Source organism: Ictalurus punctatus, chromosome 12 (genome assembly GCF_001660625.3).
Source record: "Ictalurus punctatus breed USDA103 chromosome 12, Coco_2.0, whole genome shotgun sequence".
Classification (NCBI taxonomy): domain Eukaryota; kingdom Metazoa; phylum Chordata; class Actinopteri; order Siluriformes; family Ictaluridae; genus Ictalurus; species Ictalurus punctatus.
In genome coordinates this window covers 2,434,017-2,444,686 of record NC_030427.2, presented here as the reverse complement: position 1 = coordinate 2,444,686, position 10,670 = coordinate 2,434,017, and the positions used below count along the sequence as shown (strand labels likewise).

The 10,670-nt window shown below is 39.0% G+C and overlaps 1 protein-coding gene across 1 annotated transcript in view; it reads left to right on the top strand.

Moving 5' to 3' along the window:
* LOC128634180 (piwi-like protein 1) overlaps positions 1 to 10,670 on the top strand; it is a 130,972-nt gene that overhangs the window by 65,667 nt on the left and 54,635 nt on the right. The gene's annotated exons all lie outside the window — the stretch shown is intronic.

The following is a 10,670-nucleotide window of genomic DNA, read 5'->3' as shown; positions in this document are numbered from 1 at the left end:
AAAGACCATGGTATAAGCGGGGTAATCCATGGCTAGGTGACGATTTGAACGAGTGGTTCTTTTCCTCCACATCATGCACTAAAATCGTTTAATGCACATCTAGCCGTGGATTACCCCTTACATATCATCTGAGAGAGACAGCTAATTCTGTACAGATATACTTACCAATCACGACCTCTCCGAGTTGGAGAGTGGCCAGTGAAGTCTTTCCATTGACTCCCCTCCAATTGAGATTCTTTGCCAGGGAGTTAGCAATCACCCTCTTCAATATGCGCCAAGTGCAGTCAAGCACATCCGCCCTGTCAATAAGCGCCAACCAGTTTACCCGAAACCGATGATTTTTAAAACAATAATATAATATAAAATAATATAAAATATAAATAATTAATAAGCATGTATTGCCTTGTCAACTGTGTCAGTGCTTCTCACTACTCCTGCAGTTACCCTGCCCTGTGTGTTTTCCATGTTTTGCTCCTCTACCAAAGATTAGGTCATAACTGTTCCCTCATTTCAAAGTGGTGTTGAATGTTGTGCTTTGAGTACGAGTGTGTCACCTTGAGAAAACAAACAATCTCAGTAGCTGTGTAATTGTGCAAGCAATTGTTAACAAAAAAAAAAAAAAACTCTCACCAGATTTTGCTTGTAATCTGGGCTCTGTTGCATCCTTTGCTCCAGACTATGCAGTTGAGGAAGATCTTGCAGGGCAGTAAATCTTCATCAGTATCCAAAGACTGCACCTGGAACACCTGTAGTTGAAGCAAGCTCAGTGGTTTGTTGGTCCAGCACCATCTCTAATTTAGTCAACACCTCCCTCAGCATGGCTATGGTAAAGAAGTTAACAATATTTACAAATGATACACACTACAAAACTGTACAACTCCATCCTCAGTCTTATTCCTAACCTACACAAATTCCAATAAGATGGCTGAGTGGAAATCACGGTTAATTAATACCTACAAAAGAAAGTCAATCAGAAAGCAGGAGAATACTTGGTACTGCCGGTACTGAAAAAAAAAACTGATCGTATCATTCTTTTTAAAATTTTAGTATCAACTTGGTACAGATACTTTTGACATCACAACTTACCAATTACAACATCCTTGAATTGCAGGGATGCCAAGGATATTTTCCCATTCATTTGTAACAGCTAGGTGCACAGTGACAGGGGCGGCTGTGGATCAGGTGGTAGAGCGGGTTGTCCACTAATCGTAGGGTTGGTGGTTCAATTCCCAGCCAGCATGTCTCCACATGCCAAAGTGTCCTTGGGCAAGACAACCCAAGTTGCTCCTGATGGCAAGTTAGTGCCTTGCATGGCAGCTCTGCTACCACTGGTGTGTGAATGGGTAAATGAGACACAGTGTAAAGCACTTTGGATAAAAGCGCTATATAAGTGTGCCATTTACCATTTTACCATTTAGTGACACAGAAGCGGAGTCCGTTCCATTCCGTGGTGTTTTAATTAACGGAAGGAAAAAAAAAGAGATGAAGAAAAGGGTGTGGTCTTAGGAAGCAATAAAAAGAACAGGTGACTAGGTGAGAGAAAGCGGGACGCGGAAATGAGAGCCAGGTGGGAATGGCGGAACTGATGGTGTGCGTTTGCCAAGGACCATGCTAATGCTCTTATTGTGGATTATAACCTTGTGGATATTGATTCAGGAGGCTGGCGAACACTTCGGGAATATTCTGCCAAGGTGATTCAACGAGCAAGCGGAGTTTTGAGGGTTCAGAGGCACATCACGGGTTTGAGATCCTTTCTTTAATACTTTTGTGGAGAACCAGTTTTAAATCGTTGGATGTTACTGTCTGTAAAGAACTCCGAGTGTTAAGCGGAATCTGACTGCTCTTTCCCATGCTTTCAGGTTCACGAACTCCCGTACACCTAAATCACCGCCATTGAAGTGCAGCTTCAAAGTGAACAACTTTTTTGTTTTGGTTAAGAATTATTTTGGGGTTAAATGTTTTTTTTCTGCCTTTTGTGTGTGAAAATTTTCTTTTATGAATAGAGCCTTGTTGCCTTATGGGTGCGTTTATTAATCCCACGTAGGGGAACTTTTTGGTTTTCATTATTTCGGTTTCTATGACTGAAATGATCTGTATTTCCTATGTTTACTGCATAAATAATAATAAACTTATTTTGTAAGAATTGAGTAGCCTTATTCTGAGTGATGTCCAAATTATAAGTTATGAGTGACGGTTAATTAGAACTGTCTGGCGTCCAAACCCCATAAGGTACCACGCTACAGAGTGGCGCCCAAATGGGGACCGAACCGTAAGATTTAGAAAGTTTAGTTGGGGTACTGAACTTAACAGACTTGGACATTTGCGTTATTGATGGACTTGACCATTGTTAATTATTGTGAAATACAGTGTGTACATATATTTTCAGTTTTTCTGGTTGATGTTTATATGAAATGAATGGTTATTGAGAACATTCAGGAGTCTGTGTAACTACTTGCTGCTCTGTATTGTTTCTCTTCTTCCCTGGCCATGTCTACCCCTACCCCTCGAATCAAGCGCATCATTACTCTTGTCTTCTTGATGAAGGAAAGAGCCAGGCTTCCACATTCAGTGGAAAAGCAGAGACTGCCTGTGATTTTGCAAGCAGCTGTTATCTGCCTTGCTACAAAAGCTCAATGGAAGGGAAACCGCTCCCAGCCTTTTCCGGGCGTAGACCTCTTGCTGATATGTGAACTTGGTGACCAGTACTTTACGGAAAATTTTCCAGTCACGCAGAGTCTTGTTGAGCAACGAAAGAGCCAGGCTTCCACTTTCTGGGGAAATCCAGAGACGCCCTTTCATTTGGTAAGCAAATGTTAACTGCTTTGCTACAAAAGCACAAAAGAAGGAAATCTGCTCTGTCCGAGGTCTCGCTTTCCGGCTGTTCCTAGAGGACCTGATCCTACAGTGATGACAACTGCTCAGTCATTAAAGCAAAGATCAAAACTCCTAGTTTTTTTCTACCCAGTCTCGAACCAGGGAGCATTTGCATGTGAGGCAAACGTGATAACCACTACACTACAGAAACCATGGTAGGTGGGTGCTTTGGCTGTTGCCTATGGTCTTCGGATGCGAAGAGCACATCCTTAAACTTTTGTTCATCAGATCTGAATTGCCCAGTGTGGCATTGGTGGTATAGTGGTGAGCATAGCGCCTGTCCAAGCAGTTGACCTGGGTTTGATTCCTGGCCAATGCATGGATTGTAGCTTGGAGCTTCTCGCTGCACTTTATGGTAGTTGGCACAAAAGGAAGGAATCACCTACCTGAAAATAAATTGGTCAACAGAATGTGCCATAGGCTTCTCTGCAGGCCTCCTATGTCTCTTTCTGCTTCCCATGTGTGTTCTTAGTGCTTCTTTGCTGTTTGTAAACACATCATTATCCATCAGGGCACGCTTGCCCCGTGAACAGGGGCGGAAACGTGAGAACATGCGGTCTCTCCGTGTCTGTCTTTTGTTAGCGACAAGCTAGCATGCAAACTGTGATGAGAGATGTACATTTTCCGCGATCAGCCATCTATATAGTCAATGTTTTATATTTAATATGCAAATATGTCTATATGCTGATTGGTCTTAAGCAGCGTTGTCCAATCTTCAGCTTTTCGTTCCAATCTAGCAGGAGCCACACCTGATTCCAATTGTTGTTTAGTTTTTGGTCCTGCCAGCGATGTGATTTTTTGTTTTTCGGGTGCGAGCGCACCATATACCGAGGCACCAAGGTAGAGGGCCTCGAACGGGCCTGGGATTCAAAACATCACGGCCTGTCTGGCCGACGATCAAAGTCATGATAGTGAGTAGGGGCCGTGCTCCTACCGCCTCCGTATTTGACCATCTCCGCGTAGGAGAGCACTCTTTCCCCCTGTGCACGGTGCTCTATGTCGCGGTGGGAACGGGGCGTGGGCCGAGCCATGCTCTGGACGGCACGTTTGCGTCCGTGTCTGACCATAGTCCAACCGTCTCTCTCTGGCCAAGCCATGGTTTAAGTGTCTTATTCTTTTTAATATATATGTGTATGTGTGTTGGTAGACTTGTTGTGGATCTAAATTGATCAAATTGGACCTTTTTTCCATGTTTTAGGTGTGAGAGGACTCTTGGGGAGATTGGAACCAGATAAGTAGACTTATTTATTATTTTTTAATGTTTTTTTGTGTTCTCAGGTAAGTAGGATCTTAATTAGTATCGTGTACTTTTTCAGGGAAGTAATTGTGCAATTATGTATTATATACAGTATTATCAATTGTATTTTGAGGAATTTTTATTTCAGGTCAATAGGGATTAATTTTTGTATTATGAGCTTTTTAATTTTCAGGGAAGTAGGGCTTAATTTGTATTAGATATCTGTTATTCTCCCGGTTAATAGGGCTTAATTTGTATTATATGCTTTGTCATCAATTGTATTTTGAGGAATTTATATTCTGAATCAGTGGAATCACTTTCCTTGAATTCTGGAGTGAGGATAAATTAACAAGCCGTTGCGCAACGTTTCGGTTCTCCTGGACCCTTCTTCAGGCAGGCTTGTTATTATTTGAAATCAATTAACCGAAAAGATTGAGGATCCAAAGAATATGAGTATTGTTTAAAGGCTTTCTCTCAAAGAGCTGCAAGCAGTGAGTGAGCTTTTGCCTCCTCAACTGTCCCTTTTTTATAGTATAGGGGGCGGGACTCTGTTTGAATTGGCCAATAGGAGGCTCTCCCATGTTTTTGTGGTTTTTGAAAGATAACAGCCCTGGGCCAATCAGAAAATTAGCTGTTTTAATCCTATGTAGTGGGGCTTTTTGCATTGTTTTATTTAGATTTTAAACTAATAGTATTATTTATTAAATTACTGTTTCCCACTTGTGTACTGTGGGTTTTCCCATTATTTATTTATTTCTCCATTTAGGTTTCAATTGTTTTAATCTCTTTTTAAATTATTTTTTCTTTTTCTTTCAAGGGATTCTGGGGTGGCATAAGTATGCTTTTGCCCGTGTTTGTCCTTATTGGGAGTTGTAATTAATCAAATAATGATTCTTATGAACAGGCCGACCAGAAGGGAAAAGAACAGTAGAGCGAATTGCAAACATGAGGCACGGGCTGATTAGGGTTGGGGTTATGGTTAGCAGTTAGGGTTAGGGTTTAGGGTTTAGGGTTAGGGTTAAGGTTAGCGTTAGGGCTTTAGGGTTAGGGTTAGGGCTTTAGGGTTAGTGTTAGGGGTCAGGGTAGACGCTAACCTGTATGCACTGGCCATCTTATGTCGCTCACTACACTGGGTTTCACCCCCATGTCAGCCAGTCCATTCCCACCATTCTTTTTCTCTTTTGTTTTTTTTCTCCAGGAACTATACCGGCACAGGTTGACCTACTGAACGGTGACCCGGAAAGAGTTCCATTGGACTCAGTGAGTATATTTTTAGGGTCATGTCGTGTCTGCATGCCGTGTGTCTTTTTTCTTGGGCCTCCCGGTGGGATTGTTGAGCCTGTCAGGCTGTAGTGGAGTGACACGGATTCCCCTTCGTGCGTCAGAACTGTCCCGTTCGCGGTCCCTGATAGGGATAGGGTCTTTTTCCTGTCTGGTACAGGAGTTTGGACGGACGCTGGGAGCGTGTCGTAACCTCCCATGTGGGTTTTCCCATTATTTATTTATTTATTTATTTATTTATTTATTTCTCCATTTAGGTTTCAATTGTTTTAATCTCTTTTTTAATTCTTTTTTCTTTTTCTTTCAAGGGATTCTGGGGTGGCATAAGTATTCCTTTGCCCGTGTTTGTCCTTATTGGGAGTTGTAATTAATCAAATAATGATTCTTATGAACAGGCCGACCAGAAGGGAAAAGAACAGTAGAGCGAATTGCAAACATGAGGCACGGGCTGATTAGGGTTAGGGTTAAGGTTAGGGTTAAGGTTAGGGTTAGGGGGTTAGGGTTAGGGCTTTAGGGTTTTTTGGGTTAGGGTTAGGGTTAGGTTTTTGTAGGCAGTACATGGGGTAAGTTTCCAGTAAGCACCTCTGCAGAAAATGCTTGGCGTATTTGGTTATTTTTATTAGTGTACTCAATTTCACTGAAAATTGGAAACAAAATCAGTGCTCACTGATATCCAAGCAACTTCATAAATCTTTTGTAAATATTTCTTTTAGTCTTTGATTTAGTTGCCAATAAGTGTCTCTGCTGTCGGGGACAAGAGTTCAGGAGAAGGTGCACTCTGTCCAGGTCCGACTGAGACTGAAAATTGAAACTCTACCTAAAGCAAGCTGAAAAGATTTTCAGAACTAAGACATTTGGCATAGATCAAAGGGGCTGATTAGATTTGTACTATTTTTTGTGATGTGTATATGAAGAATAAAATACAGAATTGATATGAAAGATAAATATATTAGTTTACTATTTTACAATATTGTGTAATCTCTAGATAAAGGTGATTACTGCACTTCCCTGTTTATTGTTTTATCAAAGGCTTGACACAGTGGATCATGAAATATTGCTGCAGAGATTAAATAATGTTGGTCTATTAAATCATTTAAAAATTATTGAAGTAATCTCAGAGAGGCTATTCTTGTTAAATAAAGGTTAAATAAATAAATAAATAAATAAAATGGCTCTTTCCACAGGTGATGGCTAATTCCCTGCTTTTCTGGTAATACTTGATTTAATCTCCCATCCCTTCAGTTCTCTCATCATTGTGTAATGTACTTCTCTAATCAAATATCATTTGTTGGAATACCCCCTCTCATAAAGGGGTCTTCTACTCTCATGTTTAGTTAATCTGTCAAAGAGTTCTAGTCTGTTGTCTGCAAAAATACAACAAAATACAACAAAGATTCATTCTTCTCCCTTCCTGAATTCCTTTCTTAATATCCTTCTGGTGAATGAAAAAACCAAATCCTTTAGTCTAGGACTATTTGTGATGTACACTAATCTAACATGTTAATATCCCATCTGTGCTAACGAGTGATAATCCCAATAATACAGAACTAAAATAGAGTAAATGAGGTTGAGATCTAGACTCTAGATGTATTTACAGTTCTCTAGTCTCTTTTATCCCACTAATTTTATTCAAAACATCCTATTGAATTTGTTTTTACTGTGTACAACAATAGTGTTTAGTTTAAAGGGTAGACGTGCATGCACCCCTTTGTCCCTTATTAACTTACAACTGTTCCACCTCAAAATATCACTCAGACCCTTCATACATGACATTTAAACTTTCTTCACTTTCTGTAAATATCTCTAATCAGGAGTAATGCGTATGTGTATTTAACTAGTCTAACAAAATTTATCATCTATGAGCTTCGTTTCAATTTAATACAAAATTTGTTTCCTTCGCTGAGCGCCATTTGTGAAAGGCGTAAAAAAGTTCCATTATAAATGTATCCATTTCATTTAAACTGTATTTGATCATATTAAGTTGGTGTTAAGTCTACTCATGTCACGAACTACATTTCCCATCCTGCACTGCGGCCCACAAACATCTCTGCCATGTACTGCAAATCCCAGATCACACACCTGCATTAAATTCACAGCACAATCACAGCCACAGTATAAAGACTTTCAATTCACTACAGATTGTGCAGTATACGCTCCATTCCTCGTGTTTGTGACCATTGCACTGTATTATTTAAATATTGAGACTTGTGTTTCGTATACATTGTATTACATGTCCATAGCACACCGTATATAATATATATTTGTATATTCACACATTACTTTATTCTATTCAACAGTCTACGATTCAGTAAAGAAACAAGTCACTCAAACTACACTGCTGCAAAGAGACTGTAACTGAACTAAACTAATAAACATGTCACTGCAGTGAGACCCACATCAGCACAACAGGTCACATCAACAGCAAAAGAAACCACCACGTAACATGCAACACTGTCCGATCCAGACACATGTAATCCATGCAAATCCTAATTCAACATTAACTATTCATCTTATTCTAATGTGAAGGACTCAACACATCTGGAATAGACAGAAAATGTGTTACAAAAAGTTTGAAAATAAGTGTAGACTAATATTACCATCAAATCTTACTAATTATTCATCACTGGACATAGGCAATGTTTAAAGAGAAATATACAGAAAATTATTCATCACTGTGCAACACAAATACCTCACATCAAAAGAACTCACGCTTACACTGCTCAACTTAGTAAAACAGCAGTTACATTATTATTATTATTATTATTATTATTATTATTATTATCATTATTATTATTATTATGTATTTATTTATTTTTTGCTTTGAGTTCATTGCACTCGTGACGTGAGTGACCAGTTGGCATGGCAACATCAGGGCACGTAAAGATTTATAGACACATACAGGAATCAAAGATACACAAATTAGTGATGGTTATTCCAGCTCTTTTCAGTGAGTCAGTTCATTTGGCTCAGCAATAAACTCCCAAACGACTCTTCATTCAGTACGACTAATGGCTTTTATAATTCAGCCAAATTTAGCAATATTTGGACCCATGATTAGTATGTGTGCACATATATCACTTAACTTGTTCAGTGTAGGATAATTATACTAACCTTTAATTGTACATCATTTTGGATTATGTTTAGCATAAAACCTTAAATAATATAAAAACAGACATTATTACCCATGTGTATTAAGTGTTTTATTTAGCTTGATCTATCCAAATCTCAAACCATTCCAAACAAACCACACTCACTACACTGCTGGACTACAGGTAACAGCAGCGCACCCCTCACTCACGTACTCCAATTTTAATCGAAGGTTCACATTTCAAATTCCTGTTGGAATCTTTCTGACCATGTTCATGTACAGTTTGTATAAGATTTAGTTCCACTTATTCCTACTGATTATTGTGAAATGTTTAACAGAGGTACAGTATATTTTGAGATGTTTACATAACCTTTGAAAAGAAATTGTTGGTTTTAACTTTGCTTTCTGTTTCTGTTGTAGATTTTTAGCTTATTTATTAAATGATCTGGCAGACAGAAAATGGGAGTGAGAAACTTTTGGTAGGTTTAGTATTGAGCCATAAGTTTAAAAAAAAATAATGTTGCAGTGGCACGAAGCTCAGTAGAATTTTCTGCCATAAGTTTAATTTCCCCAAAGTTCTATGATTTTGCTGTAGCAGTGACATTGATTTGGGACATCCATCCATCCAGCCATCCATTTTCTGTACCGCGTATCCTACACAGGGTCATGGTGGAGCGTGGAGCCTATCCCAGGGGACTTGGGGCACAAGACAGGGGACAGCCCTGGATAGGGTGCCAACCTGTTGCAGGGCACAATTGCATACACACTCACACACATTCACACACTACGGATCATTTGGAAATGCCAATCATCCTACAACACGTCTTTGAATTGGGGAGGAAACCAGATCGCCTGAAGGAAACCCCCGAAGCATGGGGAGAGCATGCAAACTCCATGCATATGATAGTTGTTGTTATTGTTGTTGTTATTATTATTATTATTATTATTATTATTATTATTATTATTATTAGGATCCCGTTGTGTGCTGGAGAGGCTTTTCCAGCCTGTCTCTCTACCACACCTTAAAGCATCTTAACATCACAGGACAACAAATGAAAAGAACTATCAGGAACACCATAGAGGCTGTTGAGAGAGCTTCAAGAAGGCTCTGGAGGGTGATCAGCAATTTGGACACAGGCCAGGTCCAGGGAGTCTTAGGATTAAAGACCCGAAACACCCAGTGGCTCCAGGTTCCATCAATAATGTGTCCAAAAGCACATTGCAAGATGTATGAAAAAAAACATGAAAATATTAATAATAAAAATTCATTAATTAATTCCATAAAAATCAGAAAAGTTGACTGGACTAGAAAAAACATGCACAATGACCATCCAAGCTGTTTTTTATTTTATTTTTATTTTATTAATTACATTATTTTTGCAGACCCAGCAGATACAGTCAGGTTCATAAATATTTGGAAATTGGCAAAGTTATTGTTTTTAAAAATATATATTTTTACCACAGTATATTGGATTGGAAATAAAATAATATCCATATTCATTCTTTCATTCCAACTCCAATATACTGTGTTCGACAGCTAAAATAATAACTTTGTCAAGTAACGAAGAGGAAACATTAGCATTGTCTGTACACCAAAAAAAAAAGAGAACCTCTATGTTATGTTTGTATCAGGGTACTGGTATTGCACCTCCCCATCGTCCACATCCTCTGTATTAAAGGTCATTTTAGATAGCAACTATAGAAAATATAGTAGTTTAAAAAAACAACACCCTACTACACACTCGTCTCCTCATGCTGCAAGTGCACACTGGTTTTGGCCTAGTAGGGCGAGTAAGGGAAATTGAACACAGGTTATTGGGGAAAAATAAAATGTAAAGCAAGGCAATGCTCCTAAGCATACCTCCAAAGTTGTAACAAAATGGCTTAAAGACAACAAAGTAAATCTACTCGAGTGGCCATCAGAAACACCCTGACCTGACTCCCAAAGAAAATTTGTGGACTGAAGTGAAAAAGCACGTCTGAGCAATGAGGCCCTCAAAACAGTTCTGTCCAGAGGAATGAGCACAAATTACAGCAAATCATGAGAAGCTTGTGGAAGGCTACCCCAAGTTCAATCAATGAACAGGCAATACCACTAAACACTAACAAAGTGTATGTAATTACTGTAAACATTAAGCATAAGGGTTAATAATCTGTCATGTACATATGTTTATAGTTGAATCATTTTCA